Source organism: Lissotriton vulgaris, chromosome 1_2 (genome assembly GCF_964263255.1).
Source record: "Lissotriton vulgaris chromosome 1_2, aLisVul1.2, whole genome shotgun sequence".
NCBI lineage: Eukaryota > Metazoa > Chordata > Amphibia > Caudata > Salamandridae > Lissotriton > Lissotriton vulgaris.
The window spans coordinates 101,494,323-101,515,017 of record NC_141686.1 but is presented as its reverse complement, the minus strand read 5'-3'; the positions used below and the strand labels follow the sequence as shown (position 1 = coordinate 101,515,017).

The 20,695-nt window shown below is 42.8% G+C and overlaps 11 non-coding genes across 11 annotated transcripts; all 11 read left to right on the top strand.

The window, feature by feature from the left end:
- Positions 1 to 1,102: 1,102 nt before the first annotated feature.
- LOC147734602 (signal recognition particle RNA) lies at positions 1,103 to 1,402 on the top strand. The gene has a single exon (XR_015307677.1).
- A 1,600-nt stretch (positions 1,403 to 3,002) lies between these two features.
- On the top strand, positions 3,003 to 3,302 carry LOC147734601 (signal recognition particle RNA). Its single transcript, XR_015308287.1, has one exon.
- Positions 3,303 to 4,900: 1,598 nt separating this feature from the next.
- Positions 4,901 to 5,200, top strand: LOC147734600 (signal recognition particle RNA). Its single transcript, XR_015308181.1, has one exon.
- A 1,598-nt stretch (positions 5,201 to 6,798) lies between these two features.
- On the top strand, positions 6,799 to 7,098 carry LOC147734599 (signal recognition particle RNA). Its single transcript, XR_015307637.1, has one exon.
- Positions 7,099 to 8,695: 1,597 nt separating this feature from the next.
- LOC147734598 (signal recognition particle RNA) lies at positions 8,696 to 8,995 on the top strand. The gene has a single exon (XR_015308206.1).
- A 1,598-nt stretch (positions 8,996 to 10,593) lies between these two features.
- LOC147734597 (signal recognition particle RNA) lies at positions 10,594 to 10,893 on the top strand. The gene has a single exon (XR_015307979.1).
- Positions 10,894 to 12,490: 1,597 nt separating this feature from the next.
- On the top strand, positions 12,491 to 12,790 carry LOC147734596 (signal recognition particle RNA). The gene has a single exon (XR_015307651.1).
- Positions 12,791 to 14,388: 1,598 nt separating this feature from the next.
- On the top strand, positions 14,389 to 14,688 carry LOC147734595 (signal recognition particle RNA). The gene has a single exon (XR_015307879.1).
- Positions 14,689 to 16,286: 1,598 nt separating this feature from the next.
- LOC147734594 (signal recognition particle RNA) lies at positions 16,287 to 16,586 on the top strand. Its single transcript, XR_015307920.1, has one exon.
- Positions 16,587 to 18,183: 1,597 nt separating this feature from the next.
- LOC147734593 (signal recognition particle RNA) lies at positions 18,184 to 18,483 on the top strand. The gene has a single exon (XR_015307650.1).
- A 1,598-nt stretch (positions 18,484 to 20,081) lies between these two features.
- On the top strand, positions 20,082 to 20,381 carry LOC147734592 (signal recognition particle RNA). Its single transcript, XR_015307878.1, has one exon.
- The last annotated feature ends 314 nt before the right edge of the window (positions 20,382 to 20,695 follow it).

Below are 20,695 nucleotides of genomic sequence, written 5' to 3'. Positions count from 1 at the left end.
CAAACATTGGAGCCTTCGGCCTTACTCCAGCCAACTCTTGCGGTTTAATACTTTTAAATCTTGATGTTGTTTAACAATACCAGCAGAAGGGATCAGGTTGACAGGCGCTGCAGTTCTCCAGTATGGGGCTGTCCAGATCATTACTCAATCTACCTTGCATTGGCACAGTATAAAATACGTCATGAAGTCTCCTATGAAAAGGTATACAAATCTGTTTGAATCACTTTTGTTAGTCAGGGGGACCCATTTGCTGGAAGGGGCAGGGAGGACAAAAATAGCTCATTAGTATAGAACACTGAATTAGCAGCTGATTTTGATTTGGGAGAAGATCGAGTAATCCAACCGGACCTCAATAAACGGTTTCTTAGTATGCAGTAGCCCGCAACCACTTCTAACCCAAAAGCGTAATCTCATCCTTTTGCAGAATCAGGCAAGCTTTCACCTGATCAAGCTGAACTGACATTGGTCTTCTCGGCCAGCAAGAGTTCCCCTCTTGAAGCTGTTGAGGCTAGAGAACAGAATGACGCGTATTCATTCTTTATAATAACTCTTCTAGCCCTCCCACTCCATACCACTTTATAACTTCCAATGTTGCAGATGTCTTCCATCATTGTGACCCTTGCTACTTTTCTCAACATTGGCTGGCTCGGCATAACAAGAAGGGATGGATGGCTACAGGAGAGCCTGAATTGTGCCTGTAAGGTTCTACAGGGATTCACTGGCAGATAATGAGAAACTCAGCCCTAAGTTGGCTCTTCTCTCTCACTTTCTTTCTCCTCTCTCCCTCTACCTATCTCTCACTCTCTAAATACTAGTATCTATATTGTATTCACATCCCCTTCACAAACTTTCTGACCCTACTTCCTCTCTCCCTTAAATCAGTTCAACCCTCTTCTTTTCCTTTAGGAAACTCCACATCTTTTTTAAAGGCCCTTCCCATATTCACACTGCTTCTTGATAAGACATTATTTTCCTTTCTTTGAAGAATAGTGAAATAGATTTTCTTGAAATACGGTTGGCATACCATCAATTCATTACACCGTACTTTATCATTATCCTTACTTAAGCAACGCATTTCATCATTAGGACCTGTGCTGTGTTTGCCGGGCATGGTGGCGTGTGCCTGTTGTCCTAGCTACTTGGGAGGCTGAGGCTTGTGGATTGCTTGAGCTCAGGGGTTCTGGGCTGCACTCAGCTGTGTTGATCAGGTGTCCATGCTACGTTGGGTATCAATATGGTGTTCTAGAGGGAGCTCTAGAATTTCAGGTTGTGTAATGAGAGGTGCACTGACCCAGGCTGGAAACAGAGCAGGCCAAAGCTTCCATGCCCATCGGTAGCAGGACAGCACCTGAGAGCAGTAGGTGTAACACAGCTTGAGCAAAATAGTGAGACCTAGCCTCTTTTTTTTTTTTACTCAAATGTGAACGTTTTGATTTTTACAAGATGGTAATGAATTATTTTTCCAAAACCAAATCTTTCTTTTTCTTTTGATATTTTTGCAGGAAGTACAATGAACATTTGAACTGGGCCGGGCATTCTAGCATAGCAGACAATTCTCCAGAATTGCAACATATTGCAACAACAAGCTAGCAGGTGGAGAGGACGGAAAACTCTGTGCAGCCTAGAATAGATGGCTGTGTGATTTTCTGCAAGGATGACTGAAATGCATTCTTCATTTTAGAGCACCTGTAGGATTAAATTGATCTGTCAAGTACAAAAGTATCCTCAGAAGAGCAACTTTGAAATGCATTTGCTGGGTCTTCTGCTGCATTCCTACGTCCAGCTCTAATTCATTTTTTGATTAGCCCTCATTCAATTCCATATATGAATGAGAAGGAGAAATAAGAGGGCCCTTCGCTCTTGGAGAGAAACATGAAAAGACTGAGAACTGTGCAACTCCCAAACATTGGAGCCTTCGGCCTTACTCCAGCCAACTCTTGCGGTTTAATACTTTTAAATCTTGATGTTGTTTAACAATACCAGCAGAAGGGATCAGGTTGACAGGCGCTGCAGTTCTCCAGTATGGGGCTGTCCAGATCATTACTCAATCTACCTTGCATTGGCACAGTATAAAATACATCACGAAGTCTCCTATGAAAAGGTATACAAATCTGTTTGAATCACTTTTGTTAGTCAGGGGGACCCATTCGCTGGAAGGGGCAGGGAGGACAAAAATAGCTCATTGGTATAGAACACTGAATTAGCAGCTGATTTTGAGGTGGGAGAAGATCGAGTAATCCAACTGGACCTCAATAAACGGTTTCTTAGTATGCAGTAGCCCTCGACCACTTCTAACCCAAAAGCGTAATCTCATCCTTTTGCAGAATCAAGCAAGCTTTCACCTGCTCAAGCTGAACTGACATTGGTCTTCTTGGCCAGCAAGAGTTCCTCTCTTGAAGTTGTTGAGGCTAGAGAACAGAATGACGCGTATTCATTCTTTATAATACCTCTTCTAGCCCTCCCACTCCATACCACTTTATAACTTCCAATGTTGCAGATGTCTTCCATCATTGTGACCCTTGCTACTTTTCTCAACATTGGCTGGCTCGGCATAACAAGAAGGGATGGATGGCTACAGGAGAGCCTGAATTGTGCCTGTAAGGTTCTACAGGGAGTCACTGGCAGATAATGAGAAACTCAGCCCTAAGTTGGCTCTTCTCTCTCACTTTCTTTCTCCTCTCTCCCTCTACCTATCTCTCACTCTCTAAATACTAGTATCTATATTGTATTCACATCCCCTTCACAAACTTTCTGACCCTACTTCCTCTCTCCCTTAAATCAGTTCAACCCTCTTCTTTTCCTTTAGGAAACTCCACATCTTTTTTAAAGGCCCTTCCCATATTCACACTGCTTCTTGATAAGACATTATTTTCCTTTCTTTGAAGGATAGTGAAATAGATTTTCTTGAAATACGGTTGGCATACCATCAATTCATTACACCGTACTTTATCATTATCCTTACTTAAGCAATGCATTTCATCATTAGGACATGTGCTGTGTTTGCCGGGCATGGTGGCGTGTGCCTGTTGTCCTAGCTACTTGGGAGGCTGAGGCTTGTGGATTGCTTGAGCTCAGGAGTTCTGGGCTGCACTCAGCTGTGTTGATCAGGTGTCCATGCTACGTTGGGTATCAATATGGTGTTCTAGAGGGAGCTCTAGAATTTCAGGTTGTGTAAGGAGAGGTGCACCGACCCAGGCTGGAAACAGAGCATGCCAAAGCTTCCATGCCCATTGGTAGCAGGACAGCACCTGAGAGCAGTAGGTGTAACACAGCTTAAGCAAAATAGTGAGACCTAGCCTCTCTTTTTTTGACTCAAATGTGAACGTTTTGATTTTTACAAGATGGTAATGAATTATTTTTCCAAAACCAAATCTTTGTTTTTCTTTTGATATTTTTGCAGGAAGTACAATGAACATTTGAACTGGGCCGGGCATTCTAGCATAGCAGACAATTCTCCAGAATTGCGACATATTGCAACAACAAGCTAGCAGGTGGAGAGGACTGAAAACTCTGTGCAGCCTAGAATAGATGGCTGTGTGATTTTCTGCAAGGATGACTGAAATGCATTCTTCATTTTAGAGCACCTGTAGGATTAAATTGATCTGTCAAGTACAAAAGTATCCTTAGAAGAGCAACTTTGAAATGCGTTTGCTGGGTCTTCTGCTGCATTCCTACGTCCAGCTCTAATTCATTTTTTGATTAGCCCTCATTCAATTCCATATATGAATGAGAAGGAGAAATAGGAAGGCCCTTCGCTCTTTGAGAGAAACATGAAAAGACTGAAAACTGTGTAACTCCCAAACATTGGAGCCTTCGGCCTTACTCCAGCCAACACTTGCGGTTTAATACTTTTAAATCTTGATGTAGTTTAACAATCCCAGCAGAAGGGATCAGGTTGACAGGCGCTGCAGTTCTCCAGTATGGGGCTGTCCAGATCATTACTCAATCTACCTTGCATTGGCACAGTATAAAATACGTCATGAAGTCTCCTATGAAAAGGTATACAAATCTGTTTGAATCACTTTTGTTAGTCAGGGGGACCCATTCGCTGGAAGGGGCAGGGAGGACAAAAATAGCTCATTAGTATAGAACACTGAATTAGCAGCTGATTTTGAGGTGGGAGAAGATCGAGTAATCCAACAAAACCTCAATAAACGGTTTCTTAGTATGCAGTAGCCCGCAACCACTTCTAACCCAAAAGCGTAATCTCATCCTTTTGCAGAATCAGGCAAGCTTTCACCTGCTCAAGCTGAACTGACATTGGTCTTCTTGGCCAGCAAGAGTTCCTCTCTTGAAGCTGTTGAGGCTAGAGAACAGAATGACGCGTATTCATTCTTTATAATACCTCTTCTCGCCCTCCCACTCCATACCACTTTATAACTTCCAATGTTTCAGATGTCTTCCATCAATGTGACCCTTGCTGCTTTTCTCAACATTGGCTGGCTCGGCATAACAAGAAGGGATGGATGGCTACAGGAGAGCCTGAATTGTGCCTGTAAGGTTCTACAGGGAGTCACTGGCAGATAATGAGAAACTCAGCCCTAAGTTGGCTCTTCTCTCTCGCTTTCTTTCTCCTCTCTCCCTCTACCTATCTCTCACTCTCTAAATACTAGTATCTATATTGTATTCACATCCCCTTCACAAACTTTCTGACCCTACTTCCTCTCTCCCTTAAATCAGTTCAACCCTCTTCTTTTCCTTTAGGAAACTCCACATCTTTCTTAAAGGCCCTTCCCATATTCACACTGCTTCTTGATAAGACATTATTTTCCTTTCTTTGAAGGATAGTGAAATAGATTTTCTTGAAATACGGTTGGCTTACCATCAATTCATTACACCGTACTTTATCATTATCCTTACTTAAGCAATGCATTTCATCATTAGGACATGTGCTGTGTTTGCCGGGCATGGTGGCGTGTGCCTGTTGTACTAGCTACTTGGGAGGCTGAGGCTTGTGGATTGCTTGATCTCAGGGGTTCTGGGCTGCACTCAGCTGTGTTGATCAGGTGTCCATGCTACGTTGGGTATCAATATGGTGTTCTAGAGGGAGCTCTAGAATTTCAGGTTGTGTAATGAGAGGTGCACCGACCCAGGCTGGAAACAGAGCAGGCCAAAGCTTCCATGCCCATCGGTAGCAGGACAGCACCTGAGAGCAGTAGGTGTAACACAGCTTGAGCAAAATAGTGAGACCTAGCCTCTTTTTTTTTTACTCAAATGTGAACGTTTTGATTTTTACAAGATGGTAATGAATTATTTTTCCAAAACCAAATCTTTGTTTTTCTTTTGATATTTTTGCAGGAAGTACAATGAACATTTGAACTGGGCCGGGCATTCTAGCATAGCAGACAATTCTCCAGAATTGCAACATATTGCAACAACAAGCTAGCAGGTGGAGAGGGCGGAAAACTCTGTGCAGCCTAGAATAGATGGCTGTGTGATTTTCTGCAAGGATGACTGAAATGCATTCTTCATTTTAGAGCACCTGTAGGATTAAATTGATCTGTCAAGTACAAAAGTATCCTCAGAAGAGCAACTTTGAAATGCATTTGCTGGGTCTTCTGCTGCATTCCTACGTCCAGCTCTAATTCATTTTTTGATTAGCCCTCATTCAATTCCATATATGAATGAGAAGGAGAAATAAGAGGGCCCTTCGCTCTTTGAGAGAAACATGAAAAGACTGAGAACTGTGCAACTCCCAAACATTGGAGCCTTCGGCCTTACTCCAGCCAACTCTTGCGGTTTAATACTTTTAAATCTTGATGTTGTTTAACAATACCAGCAGAAGGGATCAGGTTGACAGGCGCTGCAGTTCTCCAGTATGGGGCTGTCCAGATCATTACTCAATCTACCTTGCATTGGCACAGTATAAAATACGTCACGAAGTCTCCTATGAAAAGGTATACAAATCTGTCTGAATCACTTTTGTTAGTCAGGGGGACCCATTCGCTGGAAGGGGCAGGGAGGACAAAAATAGCTCATTGGTATAGAACACTGAATTAGCAGCTGATTTTGAGGTGGGAGAAGATCGAATAATCCAACTGGACCTCAATAAACGGTTTCTTAGTATGCAGTAGCCCGCGACCACTTCTAACCCAAAAGCGTAATCTCATCTTTTTGCAGAATCAGGCAAGCTTTCACCTGCTCAAGCTGAACTGACATTGGTCTTCTTGGCCAGCAAGAATTCCTCTCTTGAAGCTGTTGAGGCTAGAGAACAGAATGATGCGTATTCATTCTTTATAATAACTCTTCTAGCCCTCCCACTCCATACCACTTTATAACTTCCAATGTTGCAGATGTCTTCCATCATTGTGACCCTTGCTACTTTTCTCAACATTGGCTGGCTCGGCATAACAAGAAGGGATGGATGGCTACAGGAGAGCCTGAATTGTGCCTGTAAGGTTCTACAGGGAGTCACTGGCAGATAATGAGAAACTCATCCCTAAGTTGGCTCTTCTCTCTCACTTTCTTTCTCCTCTCTCCCTCTACCTATCTCTCACTCTCTAAATACTAGTATCTATATTGTATTCACATCCCCTTCACAGACTTTCTGACCCTACTTCCTCTCTCCCTTAAATCAGTTCAACCCTCTTCTTTTCCTTTAGGAAACTCCACATCTTTTTTAAAGGCCCTTCCCATATTCACACTGCTTCTTGATAAGACATTATTTTCCTTTCTTTGAAGGATAGTGAAATAGATTTTCTTGAAATACGGTTGGCATACCATCAATTCATTACACCGTACTTTATCATTATCCTTACTTAAGCAATGCATTTCATCATTAGGACATGTGCTGTGTTTGCCGGGCATGGTGGCGTGTGCCTGTTGTCCCAGCTACATGGGAGGCTGAGGCTTGTGGATTGCTTGAGCTCAGGGGTTCTGGGCTGCACTCAGCTGTGTTGATCAGGGGTCCATGCTACGTTGGGAATCAATATGGTGTTCTCGAGGGAGCTCTAGATTTTCAGGTTGTGTAATGAGAGGTGCACCGACCCAGGCTGGAAACAGAGCAGGCCAAAGCTTCCATGCCCATCAGTAGCAGGACAGCACCTGAGAGCAGTAGGTGTAACACAGCTTGAGCAAAATAGTGAGACCTAGCCTCTTTTTTTTTGACTCAAATGTGAACGTTTTGATTTTTACAAGATGGTAATGAATTATTTTTCCAAAACCAAATCTTTGTTTTTCTTTTGATATTTTTGCAGGAAGTACAATGAACATTTGAACTGGGCCGGGCATTCTAGCATAGCAGACAATTCTCCAGAATTGCAACATATTGCAACAACAAGCTAGCAGGAGGAGAGGACTGAAAACTCTGTGCAGCCTAGAATAGATGGCTGTGTGATTTTCTGCAAGGATGACTGAAATGCATTCTTCATTTTAGAGCACCTGTAGGATTAAATTGATCTGTCAAGTACAAAAGTATCCTTAGAAGAGCAACTTTGAAATGCGTTTGCTGGGTCTTCTGCTGCATTCCTACGTCCAGCTCTAATTCATTTTTTGATTAGCCCTCATTCAATTCCATATATGAATGAGAAGGAGAAATAAGAGGGCCCTTCGCTCTTTGAGAGAAACATGAAAAGACTGAAAACTGTGTAACTCCCAAACATTGGAGCCTTCGGCCTTACTCCCGCCAAGTCTTGCGGTTTAATCCTTTTAAATCTTGATGTTGTTTAACAATCCCAGCAGAAGGGATCAGGTTGACAGGCGCTGCAGTTCTCCAGTATGGGGCTGTCCAGATCATTACTCAATCTACCTTGCATTGGCACAGTATAAAATACGTCATGAATTCTCCTATGAAAAGGTATACAAATCTGTTTGAATCACTTTTGTTAGTCAGGGGGACCCATTCGCTGCAAGGGGCAGGGAGGACAAAAATAGCTCATTGGTATACAACACTGAATTAGCAGCTGATTTTGAGGTGGGAGAAGATCGAGTAATCCAACCGGACCTCAATAAACGGTTTCTTAGTATGCAGTAGCCCGCGACCACTTCTAACCCAAAAGCGTAATCTCATCCTTTTGCAGAATCAGGCAAGCTTTCACCTGCTCAAGCTGAACTGACATTGGTCTTCTTGGCCAGCAAGAATTCCTCTCTTGAAGCTGTTGAGGCTAGAGAACAGAATGATGCGTATTCATTCTTTATAATAACTCTTCTAGCCCTCCCATCCATACCACTTTATAACTTCCAATGTTGCAGATGTCTTCCATCATTGTGACCCTTGCTACTTTTCCCAACATTGGCTGGCTCGGCATAACAAGAAGGGATGGATGGCTACAGAAGAGCCTGAATTGTGCCTGTAAGGTTCTACAGGGAGTCACTGGCAGATAATGAGAAACTCAGCCCTAAGTTGGCTCTTCTCTCTCACTTTCTTTCTCCTCTCTCCCTCTACCTATCTCTCACTCTCTAAATACTAGTATCTATATTGTATTCACATCCCCTTCACAAACTTTCTGACCCTACTTCCTCTCTCCCTTAAATCAGTTCAACCCTCTTCTTTTCCTTTAGGAAACTCCACATTTTTTTTAAAGGCCCTTCCCATATTCACACTGCTTCTTGATAAGACATTATTTTCCTTTCTTTGAAGGATAGTGAAATAAATTTTCCTGAAATACGGTTGGCATACCATCAATTCATTACACCGTACTTTATCATTATCCTTACTTAAGCAATGCATTTCATCATTAGGACATGTGCTGTGTTTGCCGGGCATGGTGGCGTGTGCCTGTTGTCCTAGCTACTTGGGAGGCTGAGGCTTGTGGATTGCTTGAGCTCAGGGGTTCTGGGCTGCACTCAGCTGTGTTGATCAGGTGTCCATGCTATGTTGGGTATCAATATGGTGTTCCAGAGGGAGCTCTAGAATTTCAGGTTGTGTAATGAGAGGTGCACCGACCCAGGCTGGAAACAGAGCAGGCCAAAGCTTCCATGCCCATCGGTAGCAAGACAGCACCTGAGAGCAGTAGGTGTAAAACAGCCTGAGCAAAATAGTGAGACCTAGCCTCTCTTTTTTTGACTCAAATGTGAACGTTTTGATTTTTACAAGATGGTAATGAATTATTTTTCCAAAACCAAATCTTTGTTTTTCTTTTGATATTTTTGCAGGAAGTACAATGAACATTTGAACTGGGCCGGGCATTCTAGCATAGCAGACAATTCTTCAGAATTGCGACATATTGCAACAACAAGCTAGCAGGTGGAGAGGACTGAAAACTCTGTGCAGCCTAGAATAGATGGCTGTGTGATTTTCTGCAAGGATGACTGAAATGCATTCTTCATTTTAGAGCACCTGTAGGATTAAATTGATCTGTCAAGTACAAAAGTATCCTTAGAAGAGCAACTTTGAAATGCGTTTGCTGGGTCTTCTGCTGCATTCCTACGTCCAGCTCTAATTCATTTTTTGATTAGCCCTCATTCAATTCCATATATGAATGAGAAGGAGAAATAAGAGGGCCCTTAGCTCTTTGAGAGAAACATGAAAAGACTGAAAACTGTGTAACTCCCAAACATTGGAGCCTTCGGCCTTACTCCAGCCAACTCTTGCGGTTTAATACTTTTAAATCTTGATGTTGTTTAACAATCCCAGCAGAAGGGATCAGGTTGACAGGCGCTGCAGTTCTCCAGTATGGGGCTGTCCAGATCATTACTCAATCTACCTTGCATTGGCACAGTATAAAATACGTCATGAATTCTCCTATGAAAAGGTATACAAATCTGTTTGAATCACTTTTGTTAGTCAGGGGGACCCATTCGCTGGAAGGGGCAGGGAGGACAAAAATAGCTCATTGGTATAGAACACTGAGTTAGCAGCTGATTTTGAGGTGGGAGAAGATCGAATAATCCAACTGGACCTCAATAAACGGTTTCTTGGTATGCAGTAGCCCGCGACCACTTCTAACCCAAAAGCGTAATCTCATCCTTTTGCAGAATCAGGCAAGCTTTCACCTGCTCAAGCTGAACTGACATTGGTCTTCTTGGCCAGCAAGAATTCCTCTCTTGAAGCTGTTGAGGCTAGAGAACAGAATGACGCGTATTCATTCTTTATATTAACTCTTCTTGCCCTCCCACTCCATACCACTTTATAACTTCCAATGTTGCAGATGTCTTCCATCATTGTGACCCTTGCTACTTTTCTCAACATTGGCTGGCTCGGCATAACAAGAAGGGATGGATGGCTACAGGAGAGCCTGAATTGTGCCTGTAAGGTTCTACAGGGAGTCACTGGCAGATAATGAGAAACTCAGCCCTAAGTTGGCTCTTCTCTCTCACTTTCTTTCTCCTCTCTCCCTCTACCTATCTCTCACTCTCTAAATACTAGTATCTATATTGTATTCACATCCCCTTCACAAACTTTCTGACCCTACTTCCTCTCTCCCTTAAATCAGCTCAACCCTCTTCTTTTCCTTTAGGAAACTCCACATCTTTTTTTAAGGCCCTTCCCATATTCACACTGCTTCTTGATAAGACATTATTTTCCTTTCTTTGAAGGATAGTGAAATAGATTTTCTTGAAATACGGTTGGCATACCATCAATTCATTACACCGTACTTTATCATTATCCTTACTTAAGCAATGCATTTCATCATTAGGACATGTGCTGTGTTTGCCGGGCATGGTGGCGTGTGCCTGTTGTCCCAGCTACTTGGGAGGCTGAGGCTTGTGCATTGCTTGAGCTCAGGGGTTCTGGGCTGCACTTAGCTGTGTTGATCAGGTGTCCATGCTACGTTGGGTATCAATATGGTGTTCTAGAGGGAGCTCTAGAATTTCAGGTTGTGTAATGAGAGGTGCACCGACCCAGGCTGGAAACAGAGCAGGCCAAAGCTTCCATGCCCATCGGTAGCACGACAGCACCTGAGAGCAGTAGGTGTAACACAGCTTGAGCAAAATAGTGAGACCTAGCCTCTCTTTTTTTGACTCAAATGTGAACGTTTTGATTTTTACAAGATGGTAATGAATTATTTTTCCAAAACCAAATCTTTGTTTTTCTTTTGATATTTTTGCAGGAAGTACAATGAACATTTGAACTGGGCCGGGCATTCTAGCATAGCAGACAATTCTCCAGAATTGCAACATATTGCAACAACAAGCTAGCAGGAGGAGAGGACTGAAAACTCTGTGCAGCCTAGAATAGATGGCTGTGTGATTTTCTGCAAGGATGACTGAAATGCATTCTTCATTTTAGAGCACCTGTAGGATTAAATTGATCTGTCAAGTACAAAAGTATCCTTAGAAGAGCAACTTTGAAATGCGTTTGCTGGGTCTTCTGCTGCATTCCTACGTCCAGCTCTAATTCATTTTTTGATTAGCCCTCATTCAATTCCATATATGAATGAGAAGGAGAAATAAGAAGGCCCTTAGCTCTTTGAGAGAAACATGAAAAGACTGAAAACTGTGCAACTCCCAAACATTGGAGCCTTCGGCCTTACTCCAGCCAACTCTTGCGGTTTAATCCTTTTAAATCTTGATGTTGTTTAACAATCCCAGCAGAAGGGATCAGGTTGACAGGCGCTGCAGTTCTCCAGTATGGGGCTGTCCAGATCATTACTCAATCTACCTTGCATTGGCACAGTATAAAATACGTCATGAATTCTCCTATGAAAAGGTATACAAATCTGTTTGAATCACTTTTGTTAGTCAGGGGGACCCATTCGCTGAAAGGGGCAGGGAGGACAAAAATAGCTCATTGGTATAGAACACTGAATTAGCAGGTGATTTTGAGGTGGGAGAAGATCGAGTAATCCAACCGGACCTCAATAAACGGTTTCTTAGTATGCAGTAGCCCGCGACCACTTCTAACCCAAAAGCGTAATCTCATCCTTGTGCAGAATCAGGCAAGCTTTCACCTGCTCAAGCTGAACTGACATTGGTCTTCTTGGCCAGCAAGAATTCCTCTCTTGAAGCTGTTGAGGCTAGAGAACAGTATGATGCGTATTCATTCTTTATAATAACTCTTCTAGCCCTCCCATCCATACCACTGTATAACTTCCAATGTTGCAGATGTCTTCCATCATTGTGACCCTTGCTACTTTTCCCAACATTGGCTGGCTCGGCATAACAAGTAGGGATGGATGGCTACAGAAGAGCCTGAATTGTGCCTGTAAGGTTCTACAGGGAGTCACTGGCAGATAATGAGAAACTCAGCCCTAAGTTGGCTCTTCTCTCTCACTTTCTTTCTCCTCTCTCCCTCTACCTATCTCTCACTCTCTAAATACTAGTATCTATATTGTATACACATCCCCTTCACAAACTTTCTGACCCTACTTCCTCCCTCCCTTAAATCAGTTCAACCCTCTTCTTTTCCTTTACGAAACTCCACATCTTTTTTAAAGGCCCTTCCCATATTCACACTGCTTCTTGATAAGACATTATTTTCCTTTCTTTGAAGGATAGTGAAATAGATTTTCTTGAAATACGGTTGGCATACCATCAATTCATTACACCGTACTTTATCAATATCCTTACTTAAGCAATGCATTTCATCATTAGGACATGTGCTGTGTTTGCCGGGCATGGTGGCGTGTGCCTGTTGTCCTAGCTACTTGGGATGCTGAGGTTTGTGGATTGCTTGAGCTCAGGGGTTCTGGGCTGCACTCAGCTGTGCTGATCAGGTGTCCATGCTATGTTGGGTATCAATATGGTGTTCTAGAGGGAGCTCTAGAATTTCAGGTTGTGTAATGAGTGGTGCACCGATCCAGGCTGGAAACAGAGCAGGCCAAAGCTTCCATGCCCATCGGTAGCAGGACAGCACCTGAGAGCAGTAGGTGTAACACAGCCTGATCAAAAAAGTGAGACCTAGCCTCTCTTTTTTTGACTCAAATGTGAACGTTTTGATTTTTACAAGTTGGTAATGAATTATTTTTCCAAAACCAAATCTTTGTTTTTCTTTTGATATTTTTGCAGGAAGTACAATGAACATTTGAACTGGGCCGGGCATTCTAGCATAGCAGACAATTCTCCAGAATTGCAACATATTGCAACAACAAGCTAGCAGGTGGAGAGGACGGAAAACTCTGTGCAGCCTAGAATAGATGGCTGTGTGATTTTCTGCAAGGATGACTGAAATGCATTCTTCATTTTAGAGCACCTGTAGGATTAAATTGATCTGTCAAGTACAAAAGTATCCTTAGAAGAGCAACTTTGAAATGCATTTGCTGGGTCTTCTGCTGCATTCCTACGTCCAGCTCTAATTCATTTTTTGATTAGCCCTCATTCAATTCCATATATGAATGAGAAGGAGAAATAAGAGGGCCCTTCGCTCTTTGAGAGAAACATGAAAAGACTGAAAACTGTGTAACTCCCAAACATTGGAGCCTTCGGCCTTACTCCAGCCAACTCTTGCGGTTTAATACTTTTAAATCTTGATGTTGTTTAACAATCCCAGCAGAAGGGATCAGGTTGACAGGCGCTGCAGTTCTCCAGTATGGGGCTGTCCAGATCATTACTCAATCTACCTTGCATTGGCACAGTGTAAAATACGTCATGAATTCTCCTATGAAAAGGTATACAAATCTGTTTGAATCACTTTTGTTAGTCAGGGGGACCTATTCGCTGGAAGGGGCAGGGAGGACAAAAATAGCTCATTGGTATAGAACACTGAATTAGCAGCTGATTTTGAGGTGGGAGAAGATCGAGTAATCCAACCGGACCTCAATAAACGGTTTCTTAGTATGCAGTAGCCCGCAACCACTTCTAACCCAAAAGCGTAATCTCATCCTTTTGCAGAATCAGGCAATCTTTCACCTGATCAAGCTGAACTGATATTGGTCTTCTCGGCCAGCAAGAGTTCCTCTCTTGAAGCTGTTGAGGCTAGAGAACAGAATGATGCGTATTCATTCTTTATAATAACTCTTCTAGCCCTCCCACTCCATACCACTTTATAACTTCCAATGTTGCAGATGTCTTCCATCATTGTGACCCTTGCTACTTTTCCCAACATTGGCTGGCTCGGCATAACAAGAAGGGATGGATGGCTACAGAAGAGCCTGAATTGTGCCTGTAAGGTTCTACAGGGAGTCACTGGCAGATAATGAGAAACTCAGCCCTAAGTTGGCTCTTCTCTCTCACTTTCTTTCTCCTCTCTCCCTCTACCTATCTCTCACTCTCTAAATACTAGTATCTATATTGTATTCACATCCCCTTCACAAACTTTCTGACCCTACTTCCTCTCTCCCTTAAATCAGTTCAACCCTCTTCTTTTCCTTTAGGAAACTCCACATCTTTTTTAAAGGCCCTTCCCATATTCACACTGCTTCTTGATAAGACATTATTTTCCTTTCTTTGAAGGATAGTGAAATAGATTTTCTTGAAATACGGTTGGCATACCATCAATTCATTACACCGTACTTTATCATTATCCTTACTTAAGCAATGCATTTCATCATTAGGACATGTGCTGTATTTGCCGGGCATGGTGGCGTGTGCCTGTTGTCCTAGCTACTTGGGAGGCTGAGGCTTGTGGATTGCTTGAGCTCAGGGGTTCTGGGCTGCCTTCAGCTGTGCTGATCAGGTGTCCATGCTACGTTGGGTATCAATATGGTGTTCTAGAGGGAGCTCTAGAATTTCAGGTTGTGTAATGAGTGGTGCACCGACCCAGGCTGGAAACAGAGCAGGCCAAAGCTTCCATGCCCATCGGTAGCAGGACAGCACCTGAGAGCAGTAGGTGTAACACAGCCTGAGCAACATAGTGAGACCTAGCCTCTCTTTTTTTGACTCAAATGTGAACGTTTTGATTTTTACAAGATGGTAATGAATTATTTTTCCAAAACCAAATCTTTGTTTTTCTTTTGATATTTTTGCAGGAAGTACAATGAACATTTGAACTGGGCCGGGCATTCTAGCATAGCAGACAATTCTTCAGAATTGCGACATATTGCAACAACAAGCTAGCAGGTGGAGAGGACTGAAAACTCTGTGCAGCCTAGAATAGATGGCTGTGTGATTTTCTGCAAGGATGACTGAAATGCATTCTTCATTTTAGAGCACCTGTAGGATTAAATTGATCTGTCAAGTACAAAAGTATCCTTAGAAGAGCAACTTTGAAATGCGTTTGCTGGGTCTTCTGCTGCATTCCTACGTCCAGCTCTAATTCATTTTTTGATTAGCCCTCATTCAATTCCATATATGAATGAGAAGGAGAAATAAGAGGGCCCTTAGCTCTTTGAGAGAAACATGAAAAGACTGAAAACTGTGTAACTCCCAAACATTGGAGCCTTCGGCCTTACTCCAGCCAACTCTTGCGGTTTAATACTTTTAAATCTTGATGTTGTTTAACAATCCCAGCAGAAGGGATCAGGTTGACAGGCGCTGCAGTTCTCCAGTATGGGGCTGTCCAGATCATTACTCAATCTACCTTGCATTGGCACAGTATAAAATACGTCATGAATTCTCCTATGAAAAGGTATACAAATCTGTTTGAATCACTTTTGTTAGTCAGGGGGACCCATTCGCTGGAAGGGGCAGGGAGGACAAAAATAGCTCATTGGTATAGAACACTGAGTTAGCAGCTGATTTTGAGGTGGGAGAAGATCGAATAATCCAACTGGACCTCAATAAACGGTTTCTTGGTATGCAGTAGCCCGCGACCACTTCTAACCCAAAAGCGTAATCTCATCCTTTTGCAGAATCAGGCAAGCTTTCACCTGCTCAAGCTGAACTGACATTGGTCTTCTTGGCCAGCAAGAATTCCTCTCTTGAAGCTGTTGAGGCTAGAGAACAGAATGACGCGTATTCATTCTTTATATTAACTCTTCTTGCCCTCCCACTCCATACCACTTTATAACTTCCAATGTTGCAGATGTCTTCCATCATTGTGACCCTTGCTACTTTTCTCAACATTGGCTGGCTCGGCATAACAAGAAGGGATGGATGGCTACAGGAGAGCCTGAATTGTGCCTGTAAGGTTCTACAGGGAGTCACTGGCAGATAATGAGAAACTCAGCCCTAAGTTGGCTCTTCTCTCTCACTTTCTTTCTCCTCTCTCCCTCTACCTATCTCTCACTCTCTAAATACTAGTATCTATATTGTATTCACATCCCCTTCACAAACTTTCTGACCCTACTTCCTCTCTCCCTTAAATCAGCTCAACCCTCTTCTTTTCCTTTAGGAAACTCCACATCTTTTTTTAAGGCCCTTCCCATATTCACACTGCTTCTTGATAAGACATTATTTTCCTTTCTTTGAAGGATAGTGAAATAGATTTTCTTGAAATACGGTTGGCATACCATCAATTCATTACACCGTACTTTATCATTATCCTTACTTAAGCAATGCATTTCATCATTAGGACATGTGCTGTGTTTGCCGGGCATGGTGGCGTGTGCCTGTTGTCCCAGCTACTTGGGAGGCTGAGGCTTGTGGATTGCTTGAGCTCAGGGGTTCTGGGCTGCACTTAGCTGTGTTGATCAGGTGTCCATGCTACGTTGGGTATCAATATGGTGTTCTAGAGGGAGCTCTAGAATTTCAGGTTGTGTAATGAGAGGTGCACCGACCCAGGCTGGAAACAGAGCAGGCCAAAGCTTCCATGCCCATCGGTAGCACGACAGCACCTGAGAGCAGTAGGTGTAACACAGCTTGAGCAAAATAGTGAGACCTAGCCTCTCTTTTTTTGACTCAAATGTGAACGTTTTGATTTTTACAAGATGGTAATGAATTATTTTTCCAAAACCAAATCTTTGTTTTTCTTTTGATATTTTTGCAGGAAGTACAATGAACATTTGAACTGGGCCGGGCATTCTAGCATAGCAGACAATTCTCCAGAATTGCAACATATTGCAACAACAAGCTAGCAGGAGGAGAGGACTGAAAACTCTGTGCAGCCTAGAATAGATGGCTGTGTGATTTTCTGCAAGGATGACTGAAATGCATTCTTCATTTTAGAGCACCTGTAGGATTAAATTGATCTGTCAAGTACAAAAGTATCCTTAGAAGAGCAACTTTGAAATGCGTTTGCTGGGTCTTCTGCTGCATTCCTACGTCCAGCTCTAATTCATTTTTTGATTAGCCCTCATTCAATTCCATATATGAATGAGAAGGAGAAATAAGAAGGCCCTTAGCTCTTTGAGAGAAACATGAAAAGACTGAAAACTGTGCAACTCCCAAACATTGGAGCCTTCGGCCTTACTCCAGCCAACTCTTGCGGTTTAATCCTTTTAAATCTTGATGTTGTTTAACAATCCCAGCAGAAGGGATCAGGTTGACAGGCGCTGCAGTTCTCCAGTATGGGGCTGTCCAGATCATTACTCAATCTACCTTGCATTGGCACAGTATAAAATACGTCATGAATTCTCCTATGAAAAGGTATACAAATCTGTTTGAATCACTTTTGTTAGTCAGGGGGACCCATTCGCTGAAAGGGGCAGGGAGGACAAAAATAGCTCATTGGTATAGAACACTGAATTAGCAGGTGATTTTGAGGTGGGAGAAGATCGAGTAATCCAACCGGACCTCAATAAACGGTTTCTTAGTATGCAGTAGCCCGCGACCACTTCTAACCCAAAAGCGTAATCTCATCCTTGTGCAGAATCAGGCAAGCTTTCACCTGCTCAAGCTGAACTGACATTGGTCTTCTTGGCCAGCAAGAATTCCTCTCTTGAAGCTGTTGAGGCTAGAGAACAGTATGATGCGTATTCATTCTTTATAATAACTCTTCTAGCCCTCCCATCCATACCACTGTATAACTTCCAATGTTGCAGATGTCTTCCATCATTGTGACCCTTGCTACTTTTCCCAACATTGGCTGGCTCGGCATAACAAGTAGGGATGGATGGCTACAGAAGAGCCTGAATTGTGCCTGTAAGGTTCTACAGGGAGTCACTGGCAGATAATGAGAAACTCAGCCCTAAGTTGGCTCTTCTCTCTCACTTTCTTTCTCCTCTCTCCCTCTACCTATCTCTCACTCTCTAAATACTAGTATCTATATTGTATTCACATCCCCTTCACAAACTTTCTGACCCTACTTCCTCCCTCCCTTAAATCAGTTCAACCCTCTTCTTTTCCTTTAGGAAACTCCACATCTTTTTTAAAGGCCCTTCCCATATTCACACTGCTTCTTGATAAGACATTATTTTCCTTTCTTTGAAGGATAGTGAAATAGATTTTCTTGAAATACGGTTGGCATACCATCAATTCATTACACCGTACTTTATCAATATCCTTACTTAAGCAATGCATTTCATCATTAGGACATGTGCTGTGTTTGCCGGGCATGGTGGCGTGTGCCTGTTGTCCTAGCTACTTGGGATGCTGAGGTTTGTGGATTGCTTGAGCTCAGGGGTTCTGGGCTGCACTCAGCTGTGCTGATCAGGTGTCCATGCTATGTTGGGTATCAATATGGTGTTCTAGAGGGAGCTCTAGAATTTCAGGTTGTGTAATGAGTGGTGCACCGATCCAGGCTGGAAACAGAGCAGGCCAAAGCTTCCATGCCCATCGGTAGCAGGACAGCACCTGAGAGCAGTAGGTGTAACACAGCCTGATCAAAAAAGTGAGACCTAGCCTCTCTTTTTTTGACTCAAATGTGAACGTTTTGATTTTTACAAGTTGGTAATGAATTATTTTTCCAAAACCAAATCTTTGTTTTTCTTTTGATATTTTTGCAGGAAGTACAATGAACATTTGAACTGGGCCGGGCATTCTAGCATAGCAGACAATTCTCCAGAATTGCAACATATTGCAACAACAAGCTAGCAGGTGGAGAGGACGGAAAACTCTGTGCAGCCTAGAATAGATGGCTGTGTGATTTTCTGCAAGGATGACTGAAATGCATTCTTCATTTTAGAGCACCTGTAGGATTAAATTGATCTGTCAAGTACAAAAGTATCCTTAGAAGAGCAACTTTGAAATGCATTTGCTGGGTCTTCTGCTGCATTCCTACGTCCAGCTCTAATTCATTTTTTGATTAGCCCTCATTCAATTCCATATATGAATGAGAAGGAGAAATAAGAGGGCCCTTCGCTCTTTGAGAGAAACATGAAAAGACTGAAAACTGTGTAACTCCCAAACATTGGAGCCTTCGGCCTTACTCCAGCCAACTCTTGCGGTTTAATACTTTTAAATCTTGATGTTGTTTAACAATCCCAGCAGAAGGGATCAGGTTGACAGGCGCTGCAGTTCTCCAGTATGGGGCTGTCCAGATCATTACTCAATCTACCTTGCATTGGCACAGTGTAAAATACGTCATGAATTCTCCTATGAAAAGGTATACAAATCTGTTTGAATCACTTTTGTTAGTCAGGGGGACCTATTCGCTGGAAGGGGCAGGGAGGACAAAAATAGCTCATTGGTATAGAACACTGAATTAGCAGCTGATTTTGAGGTGGGAGAAGATCGAGTAATCCAACCGGACCTCAATAAACGGTTTCTTAGTATGCAGTAGCCCGCAACCACTTCTAACCCAAAAGCGTAATCTCATCCTTTTGCAGAATCAGGCAATCTTTCACCTGATCAAGCTGAACTGATATTGGTCTTCTCGGCCAGCAAGAGTTCCTCTCTTGAAGCTGTTGAGGCTAGAGAACAGAATGATGCGTATTCATTCTTTATAATAACTCTTCTAGCCCTCCCACTCCATACCACTTTATAACTTCCAATGTTGCAGATGTCTTCCATCATTGTGACCCTTGCTACTTTTCCCAACATTGGCTGGCTCGGCATAACAAGAAGGGATGGATGGCTACAGAAGAGCCTGAATTGTGCCTGTAAGGTTCTACAGGGAGTCACTGGCAGATAATGAGAAACTCAGCCCTAAGTTGGCTCTTCTCTCTCACTTTCTTTCTCCTCTCTCCCTCTACCTATCTCTCACTCTCTAAATACTAGTATCTATATTGTATTCACATCCCCTTCACAAACTTTCTGACCCTACTTCCTCTCTCCCTTAAATCAGTTCAACCCTCTTCTTTTCCTTTAGGAAACTCCACATCTTTTTTAAAGGCCCTTCCCATATTCACACTGCTTCTTGATAAGACATTATTTTCCTTTCTTTGAAGGATAGTGAAATAGATTTTCTTGAAATACGGTTGGCATACCATCAATTCATTACACCGTACTTTATCATTATCCTTACTTAAGCAATGCATTTCATCATTAGGACATGTGCTGTATTTGCCGGGCATGGTGGCGTGTGCCTGTTGTCCTAGCTACTTGGGAGGCTGAGGCTTGTGGATTGCTTGAGCTCAGGGGTTCTGGGCTGCCTTCAGCTGTGCTGATCAGGTGTCCATGCTACGTTGGGTATCAATATGGTGTTCTAGAGGGAGCTCTAGAATTTCAGGTTGTGTAATGAGTGGTGCACCGACCCAGGCTGGAAACAGAGCAGGCCAAAGCTTCCATGCCCATCGGTAGCAGGACAGCACCTGAGAGCAGTAGGTGTAACACAGCCTGAGCAACATAGTGAGACCTAGCCTCTCTTTTTTTGACTCAAATGTGAACGTTTTGATTTTTACAAGATGGTAATGAATTATTTTTCCAAAACCAAATCTTTGTTTTTCTTTTGATATTTTTGCAGGAAGTACAATGAACATTTGAACTGGGCCGGGCATTCTAGCATAGCAGACAATTCTCCAGAATTGCAACATATTGCAATAACAAGCTAGCAGGAGGAGAGGACTGAAAACTCTGTGCAGCCTAGAATAGATGGCTGTGTGATTTTCTGCAAGGATGACTGAAATGCATTCTTCATTTTAGAGCACCTGTAGGATTAAATTGATCTGTCAAGTACAAA